Here is a 26,337-nt window from a genome sequence, read left to right as displayed (position 1 = left end):
CCGAGGATGGGCTATGGATGAGGAATGAATGAGCTGGGGATAGTCTCGTCATAAAGTGGGAGAGCTGATATTTTGTTTGTTTTTTCTTTTAAAAAAGTAAGTTTTCAGGTAGATGAATGAGGACTGGTAAAGAAGCAGACTTAAAGAGGAGTGTGGGTGTTGAGGGAATAAAAAGGGGGTTGGAGGAAAGGAAGAAATGTCTCCTGTGTATCATTAGGCAGCCACGTAGAACAGAACCCATTCTCCTTTCTGGCTTGTGATGCTGATTGGGTGGGAATGACTGAGTCACACATTGGAAACAGTGAGTCAAAGCTTGTCTTTGTCCTCTTTTTTTTCTTCACTAAATAGGATTCCTTATATGGCGGCTTGTTTTGCTGACAGGCGTCATATTCTTGGGGATGATGTTCACCCTAAGGCAGGTTTCCAGATGGCACCTGGGGGAAGGTTTTCTTCAGTTCAGATAAGAAAGATTGACTCAGAGGTAATACCCTCCTTTCCTCGAAGAGTGTGTATCTGTGTGCACTCCTTTCAGCATGTATAATGGAAAAATAGCCTAATCTTAGTCCTAATCAACAGGGATGAATAATCACCCTCAGTGTTACCCACTGAAGTGTTGCTTAATGAGGAATGGGAATGGGAAGGAATCAAAGACTCATTTTAGTCAATGGTTTCAACTCTTCATGCTGAACCTCATCCTCCACCACCAGACCTTTAACCAGAAGTGCTGACAACCACTTAAAATGGCATTTATAGCATTTCCTATCTCTTCTTCAACTGATCTTTTATTGCTGGCTGCCATAAATGCCCATGAGGTGGGCAATAGAACTCTAGGGGATTGATTTAATCACCCACTAACTTGGTCAATGACATCAAATGTTCAACAAAGGAATTTGAACTCGACTTGGCAGACAATAGGGAATCACTGATGGTTTTTGAGCAAAAATGATGTGTTTCCAGATCTATAGTTTCCACAGAGCATGAATAGAGGTATTTTTCTGTGATAGGTTCCTTCTAGAGCACTGGATTTGAATTCTGGCTTTGCCATATCCTGTCTGTGTGACATTAGTTAGACAAGTTATTTTACTACTTGAGGCCTCAGTTTCCTCATCTATAAAAGGAGAAGGTTGAAATGGGTGTTCTCTAAAGTCTATTTTACCCCTTAATCCTACAATTCTTGGAATGGGAGTCAGATGTCAAGTTGTTGGGAGTTTGGGGCTATTGGTCCCTCCCTTGCCATCCTATCCCAAAATAGGTCTGCATAACAAATGTTAGACTTCAAAGACCCCTGACATAGAAGAAGCATCCCAGGGGCAAATCTTGCTTACCTTGCCCATGTTTTTCATGTTCAAGATCGCAAATTGCCAGAAGTATATTTGGCAGACTTTCCCATTGTACACAGATAGTGTAGGTGATCACAAACACAGAAAAAAGACAAAGCAATCATGGAATACCAGCCACTTCCAGTGCCATACAGCTCTACAAGGAAGGGGTCTGACCTGGCTTTCTTGCTTTCTCCCTATCAACACAATCAGAGGGAAAACCATAGTGTAAGGGACAGCACCAACCCATAGGGTCTGGGCCAGCCTAATTTTATCTCTTACCTCCAGTAAGCCTAAGAACAAATCCTCCTCTCTTCTGAGCTTTCCCAGGACTGTCAAAGGCATTACTATGCTTCCAGTCACCCTGGTTCTCAAACTTGGTGTCATCTATGACTCCATTCTCATTCATTCCACATATCTAATTAATTTTCAAATCTCATTCACAACATCTCTCACAAAAATCCCCTTCTCTTCATTTACAAAGTGATGAGCCTAATAAAGGCCTTCATTAACCTTCACCTGGACTATTGCAGTAACCTCTCATTTGGCCTTTCTGCAATGCCTCTCTCCACTCCAATCCATCTTTCAGAGAGTCACCCAGGTGATTTTCATAAAGCAAAGGGATGACCATGTCAATCGTTACCCCTACTCAACAAACTCCTACAGCTCCCTAGTACTTCTAGGATCAAATACGGACTCTTCTACTTGACATTTAAAGTTCTTTACAACCTAGCCCTTTCTTATCTATTCAACATTTTTAGACATTATTCTCCCCCACACACTTATGTTCCTGCCATAGTTCTTCCCACATAACAGTTTGTCTTTCTTCTCCACTCTGTCTTTTGGGACCATACCATGATTATCCCCCTGGCGTGGAATGTCCTCCCTCTTTACTTTCACTTCATGGAATCCCTCTATCCCTTCATGGCCTCCTCCAAAACTCAGCCCAACTGCCATCTTCTGCATGGAGCTTTTCCTGATCTCCCTTGCTATGAGTATCCTCCCTCCCAAGACTACTGTCTGCTCACCTAGCACATATTCTGTGTATTTTTATACACGTGCAAGTTGTCCACCCCTTTACAATAGAAGTGTCTTGCAGCCAGGGGCTGCTTCATTTTTGTCTTTGTATTCCCAGCACTTAGCACAGTGCCTGGTACATTGTTGTTCAGTTGAGTCTGACTCTTTGGGAGCCTGTGGACCATACTATCCATGGGGTTTTCTTGGCAAAGATACTGAAGTGGTTTGCCATTTCCTTCCCCAGTGGATTAAGGCAGCCATAGATGAAAGTGACTTGCCCAGGGTCACCCAGCTAGTAAGTGTCTCAAGCTGGATTTGAACTTAGGTGTATCCAGACTCCAGGCCCAGTGTTCTATCCACTGAGCCATCTAGCTACCCCACTTGGTGCACAGAAAGCATTTAATGATTGTTGGTTGACTGATTGACAAACAAACAAATTCCCTTATTGGAGCTATTGGCAGTGGCTGATACCTTCCTACAATAGATAGGTCAACTATTTTGTTTCCTCAACTGTAGTGACAACAATGCCTGGGCAGATAGCATAGTATTATGTAGTTATCCCTGGATTTCACCTTTAATGTCCCTGATTTGCAGAGAAGGGGGGTGAGGGGAGGGTTTGTGTGTACTTGTACATATATGTATACCATTCTTATGGGGAAAATAGATATGTGACCTGGTGGATACATAATTAGATAGATTCACAATTGATTGACCAAAGAGCAGTTACTAATGGAAGAAAAGAAGCACATATGGGTTTACCATATGTAAGACACTGTGCTAAACACTGTATAAGAATTATCTCATTTGATCCTCACAACAACTCAGCTAGGTAGGTGCTATGATTATCCCCATTTTATAGTTGAGGAAACTGAGGCAGATAAAAGTTAAGTGGCTTGCTCAGGGTCACATAGTTAAGAAGTATCTGAAGCCAGATTTGAACTTGGGTCTTCCTGACTCCAGACCAGGCACTCTTATCTACTGAGTCAGCCAGCTGCCCTGTTACACTTATTCTCTTTGACCTCAGAGGGAAGACCTAGGAATAATAGGTAAAAGTTCCAGAGAGAGAGATTTAAGTTCAATGTTAGAGGTTAAAAAAAAAACAAAAAACCCCCTCCCTAACACTTAGTGCTATCCCAAAATAGAACAGGCTCCTTCAGTAGTAGGACCTCTCTCGAGGTCTTTAAACAAAGTCTTGATGTCAATTTGTCACACATATCATAGAGGAAATTTTGTTCAAGTTTGGGTTGGATTAGATGGCCTTCAAGGTCACACCTAACTCTGATGTTCCGTGATTTTGATTCTATGAGACATATCTATAAAATTAGTATTAAATACTTCTATTATCTTTTGTAGTGAGGAAAGCACTTTTATACTTTAAAGCCCTATATCAATGTGGATCATGGATGTAAAGCCGGAATCGGCCTCAGAGGCCATCTAACTCAACCCCACTCCCACTCTACCCCATTTCACAGTAGAGGAAACTGAGGCCAGTCAATGTTATATGACTTGACTAAAATTACATAAGTAGTAAATAGCAGAAGTATGATTTGGACCCATATGCTCTGGCTCCTGATGTCATGTTTTTTCCACCAAACCACAGTGCTTCCCAAGCCATTTCTTGCTTCATCTTGAAGTCATCTTCAAATCATTCTTGACAGGACAAATGTGAGTAGTAAGGGCTCCCAATGGCTACTTCACTGTAGTTATGCAAATGGCCACCTGCTAATGTGTCCAGAAGGCTGAATCTGAGAGCAAGGTGAAAGAACTCAATGTTCTTGTTGATGCCTTGACATGCTATTTTCAAGCACATATCTCCAACTTTGTGTGTGGCGTTCACTATATTGTGTGGGGAATTCTCGGCACAGACAAGGTGATTAGTGCTTCACCAATCATTGACAGAGTAAGTAAAGGATTCCCTATCATGCGAAATAGAGGTGATGTAACTTTTACTATCTACCCCCTCAGGGTGGTTGGCAGGAAAATGTGGCATAAATCTACACTGTTGCATACCCAAAGGAGGTCAAAGACAGAGGGGAAATTCTCATGTATTCAAAAATAATTATAATAGCACTTTGGGGTACTTTTATTTCTGCTGTTTAATAAATACTAACTAATATGAGCATTTCTACATTTTTGCAGAGAAAAAGAGGATTATACACGAAACTGAAAATCCCTACTATTGGTATTCTTTTTAGGGATATAATTTGTTCCCACCTAATTTATATAATAAATTCAATGTGTAACTTTTGAGTGCTCCTCTTTCTCTGTGATTCTGTGTGACCTTTCCTTCCTCTTTGGTGAATTTAAAAAATGCTTTCATGACTCTCTTTTATCCCTTTTCTTTTTACCTTTTTTTTTTCTTTTTTGCAATCTTATCCCAACTCTCTCCCCAGTCCCATGCTCCTTCATTCCAAACTCCTTTCCCCCACTGGGGAAAAGAAAAAAGAAAAACAAACATAGCACTTTGTGATAGCAATGAACCAGAAGAAAAGTAAGTATCCATCAGTTAGGGAATAGCTAACAAACTGGGAAGGTGACATATGAAGGTAATGGAATAAACACATGAATGATGGAATGTTACTGAACCATAAGAAATAAGGAATGTGGAGGATTCAGAGAAATATACAGACTTGTATATATTAATGAATGCAAATAAACTGAGGAGAAACAGAACAATTTATATAATAATCACAATAATATAAAGGAAAACAATGTTGAAAGACTTAAGAATATTGATTAGTGCAATGTACATTTATGACTTCAGAGAACTGATGGTGAAGTCAGTCAATAAGCATTTATCAAATGCCTGCTATGTGCCAGGTACTATGCTAAGCCTCCCATTTCTAGGCAGGGGGTGATGGACTATAGGTGGAGAATGAGGCATCATTTACATTTGTAGACATGGCCAAAGTATTGATTTATTTTGCTTGATTTTCTTTATTTGTTACAGGGGAAAGTCCTCTTGGGGAGGGAGAGTCATTGGGAAGTGATGGGGGCATAAAAAATGGAAAACAGCATCAAGAAAACATTTAAAAGGGGAAAAGTTGTAGACTGTTATTACCATTTTTGTTAGCACAAGGGACACAGAACCAATTGTCTGGAAACCTGGCTTCTACTTCCTATTTTATGGACTTGCTACATGTGGCATTGGACAAATCACTTTACCTCTCTGGTCCCAGTTCACCAACATATAAAATGGCAGGAAGGTTGGACCAGACTGTCTCTGAAATCCCTTCCAGATCAAATATTCTGTGTTTACTGTCTTCTAATTCTTTTGATTTTATTTCGTGGAAATCAGTTTATGGAGAGTTATAAGTAGATATTTGTGATTATTTCAATATTTATTATTTGTTCAGATTTTTTGAAGATTGTTTAGATCATATTTAGATTAGTATGTTGGGAAACAATAGATGTGAGAGTTGGTAGGAGGAAAGGACTTTGGGGAAAAAATGCAGTGAGATAGTGAAAATGTAGGATTGGAAAATTGACGGGTTTTTTAAATCTATGACCATAAATTTAGAGCTGAAAAAGATATTAAAGGCCATCTAACTCAACTTCCTCATTTTACCAATTAGGAATTCGAGGCCCAGAAAAGGGAGATGGTTTCTTGAAGGCCATCTTCACCAGTTCTAATGGTACCAGGGCATCTGCTAGGGCAATTCATTACACAGAGGGGGTCAAAGGACTGCAAGCAAATGACACGATCACCACCAGGTGAGGCTACTTTATATTTTCTTTATATTGGATAACTCTCATCTGAGGATTTCAAAGGACTTCATTTGTCTCCTCAATATCTCTCAAATATGAACGGCAAGTGCCATTACTCTCATCTTACACTGATAGAGGACAGCTTTTGCTCTTCTTATTTTTCAGTCGTGATTCAGAGAGATAATAATGGAGGAGAGAAGAGCCCGGCATGCTGTGGTCCATGGAATCACAAAGAGCTGGACATGATTGAACAACAAAACAACAACAAAAATCCCCAGAGCCTGGTACAGAGCTTGGTACATAGTAGGCACTTATTACATGCTTATTGATTGACTGATTCACAGGGCCAACAGAGATCTGATTAAACATTTTAATCAATGACTTAGATAAAAAGCATAAATGTCCTGCTTATCAAATTCGTGTATATTGTGGTGTGGATCTGTGGTCTGATTGAGGAAGGGAACTCCCAGTGTGGAAACCCCCTCTAATAATCCATATTGGCAGCCATTCTGTAAGTTGCAATGTTAGAGAGTTACCTAGGGCACTGAGAGGTTAAATAGCATTACCATGAGAATGCTATTTAACCTCTCAGTGTGTCTCAGAAGTAGAGTTTGAAACCAGGTCTCTCTGAGAGGTATCTGGCTAATTAGCTATGCAATCTGTTGACGCTCCATGTTGACAATCCATGTCACTCTAACACACAATTTTAATGTATACTGTTAAAAAAATAAAATAAAAAATTAGCAGCACTCTTTGTCCTTGCAATTACAATGTATTTAGTTCCAAATAATGATCATAACTAACATTTCTATGGTGCTATAAAACAGCTTTTGCACAGCAATCCACAGAAGATGGTAGTGCATGTGTTTTAGTGGCATCTGGGTGGCACAGTGAGTACAGCACTAGACCTAGATTCAGGAAGCTGTTGCTGTGATTGTTCAGTCATTTCAGACTCTTCATGACCCCATTTGGAGTTTTCTTGGCAAAGACACTAAAGTGGTTTGCCATTTCCTTCTCCAGCTCATTTTACAGATGAGGAAATTGAGGCAAGCAGGGTTTAGTGACTTGCCCAGGGCCACCCAGCTAGTAAGTATCTGAGGCTGGATTTGAACATGGGTTTTCCTGACTCTAAGCTTCGTGCTTTATCTCCGTGCCACCTAGTTTCCCTAGATTCAAGAAGACCTGAGCTCAAAAACAGTCTTAGACACTGTGACCCTGAGCAAACCACTTATCCTCTATCTGCCTCAGTTTCCTCATTTATAAAATGGGCATAATAATAGCACCTATGTCCCAGGGCAGGTAGGATGGCCTGAGTTCAAATCCAGCCTCCAGACATTAACTAGCTGTGTGATCCTGGGCAAGCCTCTTACCTATATCTGCATTATTTTTCTACATCTGTAAAATGAGTATAATAATACCACCAACCTCCAAGGGTTGTTGTGAGGATTAAAATGAGATAAATTTATAAAGTGCTTTGCAAACCTCAAGGTGCAGTATGAAAGTTAGTTATTATTACTACCTGATGCAGATGAGACTGAGGTTCAGAGAAGTAAAATACCTTTCCACTCCATACCCCAGAATTGTTGCAGTGTGGTAGAAAATTACTTTCCCTCTGATTTCTCCCAATGCTCCAGCAGTGCTCAGTCTCTGTGGAAGACAAGAAGAATCTGGGCAGAGACATAAGGATGAAGGGAATAAACTTCAAAGGAGGAGAGATCACAGAACAGTATATGCGAAAAGAGGCTCTGGCAGGGATGGGAAAGGGTCAGAAATATTCCCTCTTCCTTCTGAAGCTGTTGGGAGGTAAGGAGAAGGATTAGCTTTTGCTGAAGTGTCATCTAGAAAAAGCCAGGTCACCATTATAGTCAGAAGATGGTAAGGGTATGAGAAGAAGGAATCCAAGCAACCAATAAGCATTGACTAAGGGCCCAATATGTTCCTCCAACTGTGATAGGCACAGGAGATACAAAGACAAGAAAGGTCCCTGACCTCAAGTTTTTTTTCATGTAGCTTGATCCAGAGGGCACAATGTAAGGGGAGGGCAGAGGAAGACAAGAGCTGAGCATAGGTTGTACTAAGTTGGATGGAGTGAAGGGAGAGGTGGCAGAGGACAGGTTTATTGTTGGTTTGGTCTGTTTGTTTAATCTCCACACACTCAGACTGTCTGAATCATGGGAATTAGGGGGGCAGGAGGTAAGAATTGGGTAGTCCCAGGGTAGGCTGTGGCATATTGAGTAGACAGCTGGCCTCAGTGCCTGGCAGACCCAGTTCATATTCTGCCTCTGACATATATGGAGTGGGAAACTCTGGGAAAGTTGCCACATTCTGGGCACTAATACTACAAGTTTCAGAGAAGGGGCCATCTTGCATTGGTGGAGGGGAGGTTTCCTCACGGAGAGTTCCTTATATCAGTGAAATCTAGTTCCTATCTATTGTCTTTATTCTAGAATAAGGAAAGTACCAATTGCTCAGGTATTCAAGCAATCTGGAGATCTGTGGAAAGGGCATTCAGCAAGCTCAGGAGGTGAAGGAGGCCATCTAATGGAGGTTGTTTATAACAGTGATAGCTAGACCTTGACCTTCAGTCTGAATGGTAGGTACTCTGAAGGGGATTACCTTTGTAGAGAGCTGTTCTGAGGGAGAGAAGTTACAGTTTCTTCTAAAATGTTCCTCTTGATAGAACATCAAGAACTTTTGATAAATAAGTTAAAGTTCAAAATAAAAAAATATATACTTATCATTGGCCTGGCATGGGTATTGCTAGGGTTGTGAAATTTGTGCAAAGTAGCTATAAGTCACTTGACTAAGAGAAGAACTCTGAGGTCTTCCCTACTTCTAGATAGGGTACCCAAGGAAAAGGTAGCCTGGAGAAGGTAGAACAGTTTTCATAGAAAACAATTTTGAACTGTGGGGAGAGTATACTACCCTTCTTATACAGTCTTTGGAAGTTAAAAGTACCATCATATCTATGATATTTCTCAATATCATCCAGTTTTGGAAAATAGCTGTTTTTCAAAAGAGTGACAACTCTGTAAAAGTCAAACTATTCAAGAATAGTTATAGATAATTGCTTGAAATGAAAGCATTTAAATTTAATTGTCTTAATTTTTCATTGTCTCATTTTTTAAGTGAAATAAGATCTCTTCATGGTCAATCAATCAATGAGCATCTAAGTGCCTACTCTGTGCTTGAGACTGTATAGGACACTGGATAAATATATAACTGGTTTGATGAGAAAAATCTACTGGAGTAATTGAAATGAATATAATCAAAGACAATAGAGGTGATTTAAGTACTGGAAATGTTAGAAACTTAAGATTAAAACACTCAAATACAGAAAATACAATCCATTATAGTTATCACTGAGACTTACATGTAACTTTATAGATGAAGAAGAAAGACCATTGTATTTGTTTTGTATGACTGCTTTAGCTGTTAGATAGCATGTAGCATAATACAGGGAAATGACTACTTGAAAATGTACGTGGAGAATGTATTGGCAAGACAAGATAATTTTTCCAGAGAAAATAAGAATATTTTAATAAGCAAAACCAAATTTAATTGGGAGATCAGCCAACAAGAGTCAAGTAAAACATGCACAATATACTCTGCCTGGTGCAAACCCACGTGGAGGTTTGATGGAACCTGCTACTGAGCCCAGACTGAATATACATGCATAAGGTTTGAATAAATGGAAGAACTCTCTTTTGCCTGATGGCTTTTAAGTGTGGAAAAAAAGGAATGTTGTAGTCTCCAGATGGGAATACAGACAGTCCAAATGGAGGCAATGGTCTGCAACACCAGCACCCCAATTTCCCTACCCTACCACTATGCTTGTGAGCACATGGCACACCCTCTGTTTCTGTTGCTGCTGTGTTAATTCTGAAGAGCATGCCACATCGAGAAAAAAAATTCAATATAATCAACAAATTTTTAAATTAAAATGAAATAAGGTAAGAGAATTGCATGGCAGTCTGGACTGAAGTAACTCAATCAATGTCAAGAGGAAATTCAAGGTTGCAAGAACTAGTTTAAAATGTGGTCCATTCTGCAATTCAGACATATTGCATGACTCATGATTACTGGGTCAAGAACAAAAAATAATGAGCAACATACAGGATTTCAGGTTGTTATAAGTTTAACTGGTTTTTGAGATAGGTCCCTAAAGACAAGGAGGAAGTGATTAGAACTTTGCTGTGTGAGTTTCTGGAGATACAGTTTTCAAGGAGACAGCCTTGCCTTCTTCCCACTCAGAAAGAAGCAGGTGTTTATAGGCTGCTGCCCAAGCCCCAGGTGGAGCAGCTGTCTCTGCTTTCTGTGGCCAGAACTGGATGACAGTTGGGAGACTAGGTACTAGATGAAGAAGTGGCTGTTTCCTGTCCCCCTTTCTTGACTCCTCAGATGACATATGTTTACTCCAAAATGTTTTTCAGCCTTTAAAGCTATCTTTACACCTTCTGTTTTAAGTAATGACAAAGTCAGCTTTCTTTAGATAAAATTCATATCTTAAAACTAGTTTTGGATTCACATGTCCTTAATTTCACATATTCTTGATCAACAGAGAAGCTGCAAGGAAAAGAGGAGCAGTGTTGGTATTGGAATACAGAGAACAAATCAGAAAGCTTACCTCACTATGTCTAAAACCCCAGGGTTTTCTTATTGTCTTTTAATCATACGTGGGGGCTCTAAGCTAAAAATGAGAAAGAATCTTATGGGTTTGGTTTTAATAATTTCGTTGATAAGGAGGGCAGGCACAGAAAGCTACACAAGTGTAATCAAATTTAGTTGAAAAACAGACTATTAAAAACAAGGGTCTTTATAAAATCATGTGGTGATATGGGGATGGAGCAAAGCTGTATTATTGTGAAATAATGGTTTTCTCAGTGCCAAAGTACTTTGAATGATGTTTGAATTAAAAGAAGAAACAGCAATGTTTTTATTTATACTAATATAGATGGAGAAAGTTCAGTGTGTAACAAAGATGCCCTTCTGAAATTTGTGTATTTGATGGAAATGCTCAGAAAAACCAAGTCATCTAAATAAACTGGTGCAAAGTCCTCAAAGTCATACTCTGATCCAGAGAGAGAAAGTGACTGCATTTGGTACATCATCATGTTGGAATACTATTGTGTTGTAAAAAACGATAAGCTGGTTGGTTCTAGAAAAACATGGAAAGACTTACATGAAATAATGAAAAGTGAAATGAGCAGAACCAAGAGAACATAGTATACAATAAGAGGAATATTGTTTGAAGAATAATTATGAACAACCAAGTTATTCTGAGTATTATAAATACTCAAACCAGTTACAAAGGACCTATGAAGCAAGATGCTATCCACCTCCAGAGAAAGAACTGATCATTAGAAGTATGCATAGACTATATTCGTATATTCATATATCTTTGTCAGTGGTGGCTTTCTCTAGTGCGGGGCAAGGAGGAAGCAAGGGGAAACAGTTTGGAACTTAAAAAGTTAACAAAAAATAAATAAAATTAACTTTTAAAATAAATAAATAAGTCAATTCACAAAACAGACTACGTTTATTTTTTAAAAATCGGTGCTGTGGATAACAAATTTACAAAATAGTATTTTGATATAGCTCCCAAATTAAAAAATGTCTGCCTTACAACAAAATAGGAGAAATTAAAACCCTTCTTGTTAAGCATTCAACTGATCAAGAAAAGCAATTTTCATTTGATTTTAAGGACATAAATATTACTAAATATGAACGGATAAGGAACCCACTTACCATGGACAGGTAGGATTTATTTGATCTTTCTTCCTCTGAGCAAGAAAAGCTAACAGACCTGTCTTGTGAAAGTATTGTAATCCTTGGCTTCAGGGACCAATTGTACAGGACTTTCTCCTCATGGGTGGAGAATGATTGATTATTCACTGGCCCATGACTGTGTGAGGAGTGGGAAGAATTGATGAAAGCAGGAGAAGAGAGATCCTAGGCTTTTAGCTCACAGTTTTGAGAGAGAAGATGACCATTCCAATCTCTTTTCAAGTCACTGAAGGAAGAGAAAGACTCTGGGAAGAAGCCAGCATGAGAGGAGCCAGCAGTCTTTATAACATCTTTATCCTCAGTTTGTTATCCTAGAGAGTTCAAAGAATTTCCCTTTGGATGAGATCTGGGACTTGCTCTCTTGATTGAGCTGAGGTATCTCTTCCAAAGGTAGTGCTCACTCACTCTGTATTGTCTGGTACATATTCTCATGTGTATATATTTTTTAAAAAAAATATTTCTATGTTGTTGTTGAGTTTGAAATGAAAAATGTCATCCCTTAGACTAATAATATTTAATGGGGTTGATAGATATAATTCTAGCCTGGTAGCCCCTTTTTTTGTGAGGGGAATAGAGAATCCAGCCTCTGGACCCAACCTCCTGCTTCCCTTCCTGGCAGAAATCAAAGACTCCCTTGGAGAAAGGAGAGGAGAGAACGTACTAGAGTTATCTATTCATGCTTCTCTTTGAACACATTGAGACAGCCATGCTACAGTAGGCTGAAACAAGCTTTTGAGATGGAAAATCCTATTGTATTTTGGCTATAAGTGAATAAAGAGTTTTCTGATACAAATTTTACTATAACTCATAACATCTCATTTATATGAAAAGTGGTTTTCTGCTGTGGTTATCATAAAAACAAATATCAGTCAAAATTGGTGAATAAAAAATTATATATAGCAAAATCATCACTAACATCAGGTTTTGAGAAACTTTATAGCAAAAACCCAAGCCCGTTCATCATGGAACCAACATAATTGTGGCCATTTTTTGTGTAATTATGAAATTATAAAGAATTCTATCTATAAATAAATGTGTTATTTTAGCATATGTATTAGCTTTTTTGTTATAAAAATTCAGATACTTAATTTCTCTTAAATACTTATATTCTCTGAGTCTTAGTTTCCTCATCAATATAATGGGAATAATAATTTTGCTCAACCATTGCATAGGCTGTCATTGGTAAAGAGTTATGGTCATAGTGAGTTATTTTTATAACTATTATTTCCAAGTAGCCAAGAACATCGATTACACCCTGTGCTTGATTCAAAGAATTGCCTGATCTCCTAAAAACATCATTTTCTGTTGCTATTCCATCATGACCAGCCACCAGCTATGGCAATATGGTTTTAAATGCTCAGTTCCCCACCCCTGGGCTAAGCCCAACTTTGGATCAGAAAAATAACTGAGACCACCAGCAAAAGCTCTTGAGTTTTTCTCTTGGAGGGGAGGGTCAGAGTTGACTCCTGGTGATGTTAATGGGTGCAAGGAGAGTGAATTCAAAGGAGAGTATGCCCCTAAGTAATTTGATTGTTATCCCCTATTTCAATTATTTAATGTAGAACTACATTTGGGATGGAGGCCAAGTGTATTTAGCTCTGGGACAAATGCAGATTCTGAATAAGTTGTCATTACTGGTAAAATGCTCAGTTGGGGCTTTTTATTTTTATTTATTTTTTTATTTTGAGATGAGTGATTTGGACAGCATTGCATTTGGCTGATGGCAAAGTCTGCTTCGCTCCAACTTGAAAAGCTCTTTGGCAAATGCAAGAGTTATCTTGTAAAAGGAATATTTCAATTTCAAACTTTCCAACTCCCTTGATGAGCTACCAAAACACTCTACCTTCTTTCTACTTCTATCTCCTTCTCCTACTCCACCCTACAGAAAGGAAGGGCAAGGGAAGAGAAATCCATAGGTCATCTTTCAATCTTCTGCCTTCCCAGCCTTGCATTGCTTGACCTGACTTCTGGGTGAGTAAGCTGCTTTCACCATCACTGCAAACCCCCAACCAGGGTCTATAGGGAGGTTTCAGAGGGTCAACTCTGATTGGCACAGCTGGAGGCCCAAAGGAATATTTGTTTTAATATCTACATTTCCCAGAGAGGTGGTTCCTCACTTTTTTTTTTATCACAGACCCCTTTGGGGGGCTGATGAAGCCTATGGACCCCTTCTCAGAAAAATGTTTTAAAATGGCAGAATTAAATATGTGTGATTATGAAGGAAACCAATTCTGTTGGAATTGTTATGAAAAAATTGTTTTGAAGTGGACCCCAGGTTAAGAACTCATAGCCCAAAGCAGGCCACTTGAGGCCACAGGCTCCCTACTCCTGACCCAGAGGTTTTCTGACCTTCCCACATGGGCTATTTTTGATCACAGTCTTGAATCTAAGGTCTTTAGTTAATATTATGCAGCTGTTGTTAGATGCATGGGCATAGTCATGGGTAGAAGGAAATGTTGGTTTATTCTGCAAGGGTTAGACAAGTCTTTGGAGTAGACATCTCAGTGAGAGAGGCCTGAAATGGCATAAGTTATCCTAACAGCTCCAAACCCTAAAGGATTATATACTACTATCTGTGTGACATTATCAGGTATATTTGGGAGAGAGTAATTCCTAAAAATTCCACTCTGGTTTCATTGAAGATATGATTAATGATTTGCTATAAGCAAAGCCTTCCTTCTCTAATTTGCTTTCCAACCCTACTCCCACTACATAAGAAATTGATACAGATCATATACAGTATCTCAAAATGGTATAGTTGGAAAGAATTTTAGAGATTATGTAGTCCAACCACTCATTTGTCAGATGAGAAAAGTGAAGCCCAGAGAGATTGTGACTTGCCCAAGGTCACACAGCTTGTAAATTACCGAGTTGGAACTAGAATCAGCTGCATCTTACAAACACATGACAACAGTAAAGTTGACGCCCTTGATAATTTCAAGCCAGGCTTGCAAGTTATTACTAATGCCCCAAATGGAGACAGACTGAAAAAGCACACTTTGCTTAACAATCTTGCCAAAGATGTGGTAATACTCTACTTCTAGCAAAAAAAAATAAAATGTTGCTTTTTAAAACACATGTCTTAGATTCAGAAACACAAATGCAATTTGAAAACTCTCAGTACAAAAATATTTATGAAGGACTAGACCTATGATTTCATTAGTACTCCTGGATAAAAAAAAACCTCATTCTAACAATACCCATCAGAACCTTCTCTCCAATTCATAGCTTTAGAGAGTTGGGTTTAAGGGATCTGCACAAAGTAACACAGCTACTATGTGTCAGAGACAACTGTTCATCTACTGCAGCACTCAGACTATCAAAAAATATTCCTGGCATAGGTAAATCACTTTTAGTATGCATGAAGGGCCAATTCTGCAGGGAGAAGTTTCCCATATTTGTCTCAGATTGGACTGGCTGCTTAATGTTGATTTTTTACAGTATCTGCTAAGGCAAAAGGGAACTTAATGCTTAGGGCCCCAGTAAATGGTTGGATCAGCTTCCAAGAACAGCCACGCTTTCCCCATATCAAAAGAGCACAAAGGCACTAACTGCTATTTCTGAGGTCTGAATGGTCTATGAATGATTGTTCTGTAGGAAAGGCATTTATTAAGCTTTCCCTGCGGTAACAGACGGAGATGGGCTCAAGCAGTTCAACCAGAGTTCAGGTAACAGAGGAGGGGAATCCCTAAGTCTGAGGCAAGGAGGGAAGCTGGGAGGGAGTTGTCCAAGGGTTCCCTGAGATGATGGGCTCCATGTTGTGCAATAAAAAGGGAAGGTTTTCCCATTAAAAACTGGAAATTTTCCAATTTTCCAATCTTCCCCCCCCCAAAAAAAAGAGTCTGGCCACAGGAAAGACTTTCCTGTTGTTGTTTTCCCCCTAAGTAGCCATGGCAACTAGACCTTCTTGAGCTCTCCGGGACTACTCCAAAAACGCACACAGTTCTGAACAATACGGTTAAAGCATGATAGGAAGAGGAGAGCAGAAGGGTGTTAAACATTCCCAAAGGCTGACACTTATCTAAGAAATTTCCTGGTAGTTACAGTTGTTATTCAAATGTAGAACTGAATGACAAATTTTAGGAAAGGCAAACCTTCCATGTTCTCAAAGAACAGAAAACTATAGCAATGCCCACTAGCCCATGGAGGAATGGGATGGGGGTGGGGAGGAGCATACGACCTGGACAGAAACACATAGGTCATACAACCCAACCTCTTCACTTTACAGATGGGGAAACTCAGGCCCAGGGAAGTGAAATGACTTGCCCAGGGTCATAAAGGTAGGAAGAGAGAACCACTCATTCCTCACTCACAACCCTCTATAGGAGGGATTCTTATCCTTTTTTGGGTGATGACCTCCCTTGGCAGTTCGGTGAAGCCTATGGACTGCTTCTGAAAAAAAAGTTCTTAAATTCATAAAATAAAATATATAACATTGCAAAGGAAACCAACTGTGTAGAAATACAGTTATCAAAATATTTTTTGAAAAAATGTTTATAGATCCCAGGTTAAGAACTCCTACCCTTGAGGCACCAGGAAGGAAATTTTTTTGTTTTGTTTTATTTTGAAAGAACTTCAAAAAAGAAAAATAAATGTTGAGTTCAGTCAGTTTATAAGGGTTGCAACTCTGAGGAAAGAATCTTCATCCATTTTTTAAAAATTTTTCTTTTTTTTTTTAATTAACAAGCACATATTTTCCCTCCTTTCTACCTTCCCTTTACATTGGGGAAAAAGGAGAAAAACAAAACCCTTCTAACAAATAAGTCTGGTCAAACAAAACTATCTTATGTTGGCCATGTTCAAAAATGTATGCCTCATTATTCATCTTTCCCCCACAGCCTCTGCTTAGTACAAGCTCTCGGTAGTTGTAGGGAAAAGGTCAAGGGACATTCTCCATTCCATTCCTTGTGGTGGACAAGGACATGCACACCACTGTCAATAAACAGTAAGAACAATGGTACTTGCCTGGGAAGAACATCATTTCAAAAGATGATAAAATCCTACTAAGGTATAATACTATCAATCAGTCAACAAGCATTTATTAAGTGCCTGGCTTTGTGCCAGGCACTGTGTTAGTGCTGGGCATACAAATTCAACAATGAACCACTCCTTTCCCTCCAGAAGCTTATGTTCTGGGACACCAGGAAGGTGTTGCTGTCAACAAATTGGTTTTTTCATGATCTTGTAACTCAATATGTTCTTTCTGCATTCACTTAGAATACTCAATTGTCTTTTTTCTTAGCTGGTTTGCTAATTCTCTTACTCATCCCACCTGGTGAGGTAGATGGCTTCATCTTTCCTCTCAATGGAATTGTCTTGTTTCTCCTTCAAGGTCCTACTTTCTCCCGGAAATCTCCCCCAACCATTCTAACTCTTCTGATTACTCCCTCCTTTGAATTCCCCTTACAATAAAGGCATATGACATTAAATAAAAATTAATCTGCATGTTTGTACCTATAATAATACCTCCTTGGCCAGATCCCCAAAAGATAGCCTTGTGCTGCATGCTCCATACAAAGAGGTGGAAGTGACTCCTGATCCTTGGAAAGAATGCTGGAGGTAATGCTGTGTACCTGTGTAAGGGACTTGGCTCCAGAGATTTCTGGGAGAGACACATGGACAGAGAACACTCTAAGGAGGCAATGTGGAGAGAGAAAAACTTTGAAATGGTGGACATGCAAGGACAAGAGTCCCATCATGCTCCTTGGATTTCCTTGAAATCTGGAGACAGCTGAGAATGGACCTCCTCTGAGTAAGATTATTCTTTTTTTCCTGGTTTGAGGTAAGATCTTGATCTCCTTCACAAATTAAAAGCTTATTTAGTCTTTTTCTTCTTTGGTGAATTCTAATCTGTATAACCTCTCTAACTTCTGTTTGCTGTTTTGCTCTGATAATGGACTTACTCTATATTTGATATTTGTGATGGTCTTTTGAATAATCAATGTTTGTTGAAAAGGGGCTATGCTAGGGGCAGCTAGGTGGCACAGTGGATAGACCACTGGATCTGAGTTCAAATCTGGTCTCAGACCAGATACTTGGCACTTACTAGCTGTGTGACCCTAGGCAAGTCACTTAACCCCAACTGCCTTGCAAGAAAGAAAGAAAGAAAGAAAGAAAGAAAGAAAGAAAGAAAGAAAGAAAGAAAGAAAGAAAGAAAGAAAAGGGGCTAAGCTGTGAAGTGTCAGCTAATGGAGACCCTCACCCTTAAGAGAGATAAGAGAAGCAGCTTTTGTTCTCAAGCCATCACCTCCTAGACCAGAGGTATCAAACTCACTATCTGCATGGTTCACAAAACTGTAGGATGTTGTAAGAACCAGATGAAAACATAATCGGAAAATGATTAACAAAATAAACAAAAATGCAATATAACATAGATAATGTTACTATGCTATTTTCTAAGTAAATGTATATCCTTCAGAGATCTGTTTCTATTTGAGTTTGACACCACTGCCCTAGACTCCCAATATTTAGGGGGTGGGGGAGGTTAGAGTGATATAATTTTAGCCTAATACTGTTCTTGGAGACCAAAGGTAAGAGCACGCGGTTGTGGTGGTGCTCCTGCAACCTGCTGGCCCCTTGTTCTTCCCTGACAGAGGTTGGCCATAACTCAGATGCCATGTAGCCACACCACCTGCAAATCACATCTACATAGACAGACAACCTATGTGGGCACATATATCATGTATCAATTTTATGTATGTCCCACAGGATCATAGATGTAGAGCTAGAAGAGATCTTTGAGGCCAACTAGTTCAACCACCTCATCTTATAGATGAGTAAGCTTGTCCCAAGTTATATAGGTAAGAAGCGCAGAGTCGGGATTTGAGCCCAGGCCTTCTGACTCCAGATCTAGCACTCTTTCCATCGCTACCACCCAGACTCTCTACCAGACAGTAGCTCCTGGGTGGGCTGTGGTAGTGGTGTTCTGCTAGGCTTATTTCACAGGCTTGGCTAGGAGGGTGTGAGAGCCAACCTCATTCCCAGCAGAGGGCGAGGCTGAGGACCAATACTGCTACGTGCCTGTGTTTCCCCTCCAATCTTTCTTCAACGTTTCGATGGATCTGTGATTCCATCAGTGCGGTCCCTCTCTTCACTAGTGCAGATTGTTTCTCACCCATGCCTTCTCACACAAGATTCAAACCTGACAGCCTTAATCCAATCCCCTCATTTTACAGGCAAGGAAGCTAAGACACAGGAAGTTTAAGTGACTTGCCCGTGGTCACACAGGGAGTGTCAGGTGGGATTTGAATCTAGACCTTCTAACTGCAGGGCCAGGATTCTTTTCCTTCTATCCAGCTTCTTTCTCCCTATCCTGCACAAATGTATTTTTCTTTAAATCCTTGATGAAGACGTTGAGACCTTCCCCTGGTTTTTTGTTGTTACTGTTGTTTTTCCTATTTCATGAACACTGATGCAGTTCTCAGGCTCTCCTGCCTATTATCTCTTTCTCTCTGTGACCAGCCCTCTTCCTTTCCTTGTCCTTGATGAAGGCTTTCATACCACTTTTCTCATGCAGTTCATTGTTACTCATTTGTATATTGAGAAATGAAATTTAAAGGGACATCTAATGGGGGGGGGTCAGAGAAAGGAGCCTGCTAGAGGGTCTGTGGGGAGGGGGAAGGGGGTTCTTTTGGGAATGGTCCTCACTCAGCACCTTAGGGGATGAGTGATTTTGCCTCAACCTTCTTCCTTCCTCAGAGACTGCCTGGTAGAGAAGATGCCCTCCAGTGCGAAGCTCCAAAGAACCTCCTGAGCCTGGCATGGACTTAAACATAATAATAATAACATAATGACATAATAATATCATGACTAAAATAATAAGCACTCAAAGAATACTTGTTAAATTAGAGTTAATTTGGTTTACAAAAAGATAACAGTAAGTTATTATTAAAGACAGTATGGAATAGTGGACAGAAGGGCAACTTTAAACCAGGAAGACCTGGATTTGAGTCCAATCTATGATACAGCTAGACTGTGTGAACATGGGCAAGTCACCTCTCAGTGCTCCCAGGCAACTCTTAGGACTCTAACATGCAGAGAAGGTGACAATCTAGATCGGTTTGGGGGAGTTTCCTCATTAGTGAACTCTCTATAGCAATGAAATCACAGGTCCATTTCCCTAGTATTAACTCACATTTACCTCATGTTTTGTGGTTTACAAAGAGCTATCCTTACAACAACCCTGTGTGTTATTATTTCAAGGATCTGAGATTTTTCAAAAGGGCAAGTCCTGAGGGAAATCCATGTAGGACTTGTAGAGTATTGTGGCCAAAAAATTCATCACTGCAGCAGTCAATCCAGTGATGAGTAACTATTGTACAGATCAGGAAACTAACACTTAGAAAGGTCAAAAGATTTGCCCAGCATCACATAGCATTGGAGTTAGGACTTGATCTCAAATCCAAACCCAGTGCTTTCCCCTCTATTATAGTGCACTTAAGATCAGAGAAAGCTTGAAAGGACCTCAGAAGTCCTCATTCATCCTATTCTCATTCCCCACCCTCACTCCATTTTACTTATGAGGACACAGAAGCCCAGAGAGGTTAAGTGATTTGTCTAAAGTCATACAGGCAGCACATATCAGAGATAGGGTTTGAACCAGTGTCCTCTAACTTCCTCTTCAAGGGTACCAGGCTGGGAGTCAAAAGATCTGGGATCAAGGTTCACCTTTGTCACTTACTAACCATATGGCATTAGGCAAGATTCTAGCCTCAGTTTCCTCATGGATAAAATAAGGGGTTTGGACTAGATAATTTCTAGGGTCCCTTCTAGTTCCGATTTTGCATGATTCTCTATTCTTACTTATTTGGGACTAGTTTATTTCTCTATTCGGTTTGATTCTCCTTGCTGTGGCAGGAGAGGGAGAAGACTTGAATTCATTTATACCAATCCCCTTTAAGTCTACTGGGAAGCAGGACAGTATAATGGAAAGAGTAAATGCTGGAGGAGCTGTGGAAAACCAGGTACATGGATGCACGGGTGGTAGACCTATGAATGAGTACAACCATAGTGGAAATCAGTTTGGAATTATGCACAAAATGACCAAGTTATATCATTGCTTTTACCTCCAAAGATCAAAGAAATTGGAAAAGACTTTATATACACAAAAATATTTAATAGCAACTCTTTATATGGTGGCAAAAAAAATTCCTAGAAACTAAAGGGATTGCCATCTGTTGAAAAATGACTGAACAATTTGTGGCATACAAATGGGATAGAATACTGTTGTATCTTAAGAAATGAGGAAATGGATTTTATCAAAGAGGCATGGAAATACTTGTATGAACTGAGGCAGGGTGAAGTGAGCAGAACCAGGAGACCAACTTATACTATCATATCTATATTATAAAAATAAACATTTTTGAAGACTTTCATAAATGAGCTGATGAGCCAAACCAGACTAATGATTTACAAAATAACAACACTGTAAAGACCAACAACTTTAAAAAGCTTTAAGGATTATGATCAATAAAATGACCTTCCATGATTCCAAAGGACCAATTATGAAACATGCTATACACCTTATGAAAGAAAAGTGATGACCTCAAGGTGCAGAATAATGTGTGTGTGTTTGTGTACAACCAATGAAGGGATTTATTTTTCTTCATTATGCATATTTGTTACTATTAATTTGTTTTTATTCTCTCTTTTTTCCCAATAAGGTAGGAGGAAGAGGAAATAGATTTCTATCTATTAAAAAATTGCTTTAAAAATAGAGAGGTTGAGGGGGCTACAGATGTGAAATGTTGCATGCACTTTCATATGAGGTTACAGTATTGCCATTTTTTTATATTGTTAATTATTTTTCCTTTATTAGAAGAGAGCTCTCATGGGATGAGTGTAATCTGGAAATGTCTATAATATAAAAACAAAACATATCAATAAAACTTTTTTTTAAGGAATCAAATGATCTTGGTTCAAACTTCAGCTTAGCCACTTCCATGCTATCTGACGTTGGGCAAATTCATTCACTTTTATGAGTCTCAGTTTCCTTTTCCATAAAATGGGAATAATGAAATTAGTTGTTGTAAGGAAGTATTCTATAAAACTTTAAGCACCATGTTAATATAAGTAAACACTTTGGGACTAAGATGGAAACTGCTTGGGAACTGTGCACAAGTCCAAAAACATAGGCAGCCCAAGGCCTGCTGCTGGTGTTGATGATGTTGAAGTGCTAGAAGGTCATGGAAGTGGAAGACAAGGCCATTGTCAGAACTTGCCTGATCATGAAAGCTCTTGCCTCGCCAGCTCTTCCCCTCTCCTCTCCACAAGCCAGACTTTCGTGAATGGTCTTGTCATGTTGTTTATCTTCTGGCACCAGATCTGGAAATCCTTGCAGCAAGAACCATTTGTGTTGCAAGAACCCAACTTGAGGATCTGTAGCTGGCACAGAACAGCAGCAACTCCGTCACCCCATGAAGCATCATGTTGGGATTCAATTACAAACAAATTCATCAGAATGCTTGTGAGGGCCTCTGGCTATTCAAACACACCCAATGAGCGGCAGGCTCAGGAAAGGACTTGGATCAAGGTCTTGGGGAAGCAAAGGAGGACATGCACACTATCTCCGTCCCTTGAAATGCTGAGATGAGAATTATCTCGACAATCGTGTTCCCTGAGCATAGCTGTTTATTTTGGTGGGTAACAAGAAACCACATCCAAAACCTCGACTCCTGTGGGGCTCTTTGTTTTCAGCCTACAAGCTAAGAGGGATGTGAAGAGGTTTGGGAGGATGGAGAAAGTATATTTATTATACCAGCTTAGAAAGCACTTCCTATAAATGCCAAAGCTTAAGGCTCATTGTTCTCAGGCCTCACAGATATGCCTAATTGGACTCATTATTCCATCAATTTTGGTAATAGTTTTGTTGCATTTAGAATTTTAAGTCTGATATAAGCCCACAATTACATATGCCTGGAGAGTTATGTAGCACTTTTCTTAAAACATCTCTGCAAGATAAGCAATCCAGTCATTAGCCTTGATTGCCAGATAAAGCACAAAGAGTTTAAATGCCTTGTCCATAGTCATATAGTTAGTGCTTGGCCAAGCCAGAACTTAAATGTAAGTATTCTGATGGCAAGACTGGGGCTCTGCTCATTATACAACACTACCTCTAGTCCAAGGGGTCTTTACTTTTATTGTATCACAGACCCCTTTGGAAGCCTGGTGGAGCTTATGGACCCCTTCTCAGAATCATGTTTTGTTGCTTACATTTATAATTGAAGGAAACACTAAATTTCAGTGACAGGTTAGTGAAGATAAAGATAAATGTGTATGTGTATATGTATATATATTTTCCCATCCAAGTCACTCTACCTCTTTTTAACCTTGGCCATCTGAATGAGCCAGGATTATAACACAAATCTATACATTCTTAGCCCAAGAATCTTTCCAATCAGTCAAGTGGTGAACAAAATACACTATCATAAAAAGGTTAAAATTAACTGTTGATGTGGAGTTTGGGGAAGAGGATACAGAGTGCCTACCAGTTCTCCCCAACACTCCCTCCCAACAAACCTGACACCATCTCTTACCTCTGTCCACAAGGAAGAGAAAATGAAGAGGGGAAGGACAGAGTAGAGAAGAGCAAGCAAATTGAGGGGCATGCTCTGAGCTGATTTGCAAATACTCAGAAATAGAAGTAGGAATGAAAATCTGCAAAGAACAGCAGGCCTAGTCTTCTTTGCCTCTTTTGTCCCTATCCCCATTCCTGTTTTCCTACCCTGTTTCTCTATCATGAGGACATAGCAGCAGAAGAGATTCGGTGGAGAGATGCAAAGCAGAACTAGGGAGTCTTTCACCCCCAATAAAAATAGGGGTGAGGCAGTGGTGATGAAACAGGGGGACTGCTGGATTGGGAGGCCAGGATAGCAAGGACAGGCCAATGGGTATAGAATGATGATACAAAGGGCAGGCCAACCATAGGTGCAGAACTATTGGGAGAGAGGGCAGCCCTTTCTCCACAGAGGAAGACAGTGGAGTTTAGGAAGGGGAGGGGAAATAATGCCATAATGAAGGGACTATGAAGGTGGTGGGTAGCTCAGGGCATGGCAAGGGAATAAAGTCATCACTTCACAGTGTTGACCTAAAGAGGTAGTGGCTTAGCAAACTATGGGGAGAAAGTGAACTCCTTATGTCAGCATCCTAAAGCAAAGCCATTTACCATCTCCTTTACACCTCTAGTATACAAAGAGCAGGAATCACAGTCTTTGATGTTGAAAAGTGGAAAAAACCAACCTCGAATGAATGATAAACCATGTGAATGTGCACACATGGCAACAGCTAGGTATAACATGCTAAATACTGAGAGTCCTGAGGGGTTCAATATTTAAGGAGGCAGAAAATAGAGGAGAGGAAATTTTTGAAGTGACTGGATCTAGATAGTGTTAATCTGGACAAATTCTAAGTCCTTTTATTAGATTGTAAGTTCCTTGAGGGCAAGGTCTGTCTTTTGTCTTTTTGTCTGAGTGTTCCTATCGATTAGCATAGTGCCTGGCACACAGGAGGTGTTTAATAAATGTATTTGATTGATTGATTTTTATACATTGAATCATTTTGTTTGCTTGGGCTGAATTATTACAAGGAAGGGTTGTTAGGGGTGGGGCAGAGGTGGGAATCACTGGAGTGACAGTAATGAAACCAGAAGAGAAAAGAGAATCAGTAATTTAAAGAAGAAAGGAAGGAAGGAAGGAAGGAAGGAAGGAAGGAAGGAAGGAAGGAAGGAAGGAAGGAAGGAAGGAAGGAAGGAAGGAAGGAAGGAAGGAAGGAAGGTTTTACGAGAAGCAGTGTGGCATAATGGATAGAGACTAAGCCTAGAAACCAAGAGAACCTGGGTTGAAATCCTGTCTCTGCAGCATCCTGGCTGTGTGACCTTGGACAAGCCTTTTAACTTCCTTGTACTCTAAATTGCAGAGAAGGTTTTGCTCTGCAATGGTAGAGGGAGCTCTGTCACCTGGGAATTCCATATATCAATGAAATCATAAATCTAGTCTAAGTCCCCTAGCATGGAAGAGGAGAGTTTTGAGCAATTGTAGGAAGGAGAAAGTGAGGCCTAAGTTGACAGTTAGTCAAAACTCTCCAAATATTCTTCTAAATTGAAAAAATCCTAGTCCTTTATGGTTCTAAGCTAAACCAAATGCTTTCTCTCATGCACATAGCACACTTTAGGAGGAATGGGAAAAACTGAGTTAAAGAAAGATCTTTGGCCAAGATGTAAACATGAGAAAGGCTGCAGAGCACTTAGTTCAGTCTGTCAGAAAACGTCCTAAATATTTTAAATCTCTGTAAGTTCGATTGCCTGGGTGGTCTAAGCCCATAAAGCTGCCTCGGGAAAGATACTGGTCCTCTCTTATTTATCAGAGAAGCTGCTTCTCTGTTTGCCATTAGCTACTTTCTATTAACAACACTCATTTCTGCAGGCCAGATGAACCCTGGGTGATGCTGCAGGGTAATTACATTACAGTACATTAAAATAGTCAAATTAAATTTAGTCTCTATGTTTTGTTGAAATAGTGCCCTTAAAAAGGTCAACTGAAAGACCCATAAGAAGAGGTTAGTGGAGTATGAAATGTAGCCATAGTTCTCATAGAATCAACAATCCATAAAATCTGGAGCTTTTTTTTTTCTTTTTAAGCAGAGAGACAGATCTTCTTCAATTTATCTTCATCCACCATAGCAATATTACCTAGAGCAAAGCCCAGGGCACAAGGCCAAGGCCTGGCCAGAGTCTAATGGTATGCCTGGGCATCTGCATATCCGCTATTAATAAATATGAGAACACCAGCTCCTGTATCTCTATTAGATCTGGGAATAGAGTGAGAAGAGAGGTGCAGGGACGAGGACCACAGGGCTCCCAGAACAGTAATGGAAGTAGGTAAACTTGCAAACACTAGAACTGCTAGCAGTAAGCAAAAGTGGCTCCTCTGTTAGATTGTAAGCTCCTTGAGGGCAGGGACTGTCTTCTTTCTCTGTGTCTCCAGCACTGGTGCCTGGCACATGGTAGGTGTTTAATAAAAGTTGATTGATTCATAGGCATGGATTTTTCAGACCATAACCAGTACACTGAATTGTTTTATTTGCTGGTGCTGGATAGTTGCAAGGGAGGATTATTGTTGTTTCCTATGATAGGTAAGTCCAGATTTGCATCTCTGCCTTCTTCTATCTTTAGTATCTATTGAACAGGGCTCACTATTGGCCATAGCACAGGAGAGCAGTTAACAAATTCAGAAATTAAGCATTGTGTTCCACTTCTAATGCAGAGGCTTACTGTCTATCAGTTTATGTAAGGCAGTATAGCATGATGGATAGATAATTGACTTCAGAATCGGGAAGACCCTGGTTTAACTCTTCTTTATGGCACTATGTGTCTGTGTGGAGGTAGAACATCTTTGTTCTTCTATACTCATTGCCAATACTTTAGTATAGCCCCTCATTACCAGCACCCTGGACCTCCTAAGAGTCTCCCTTCCTCCACTCTCTATTCCTGAAAACCATCCTTCAGGGGCAA

The 26,337-nt window shown here is 39.8% G+C and overlaps 1 long non-coding RNA gene across 1 annotated transcript; it reads left to right on the top strand.

The window, feature by feature from the left end:
• The first annotated feature begins 4,122 nt into the window (after positions 1-4,122).
• On the top strand, positions 4,123-6,741 carry LOC110213683 (uncharacterized). The gene is made up of 3 exons (XR_002326077.2): positions 4,123-4,236; positions 5,912-6,050; positions 6,210-6,741. It is a non-coding gene; the product is annotated as an uncharacterized LOC110213683 (long non-coding RNA).
• Positions 6,742-26,337: the final 19,596 nt, after the last annotated feature.

This window comes from Phascolarctos cinereus, unplaced genomic scaffold (genome assembly GCF_003287225.1).
Source record: "Phascolarctos cinereus isolate Bilbo 61053 unplaced genomic scaffold, phaCin_HiC Scaffold_4;HRSCAF=312, whole genome shotgun sequence".
NCBI lineage: Eukaryota > Metazoa > Chordata > Mammalia > Diprotodontia > Phascolarctidae > Phascolarctos > Phascolarctos cinereus.
Note: the sequence above shows the minus strand (reverse complement) of the source record. Positions and strands in the feature narration are given on the sequence as shown.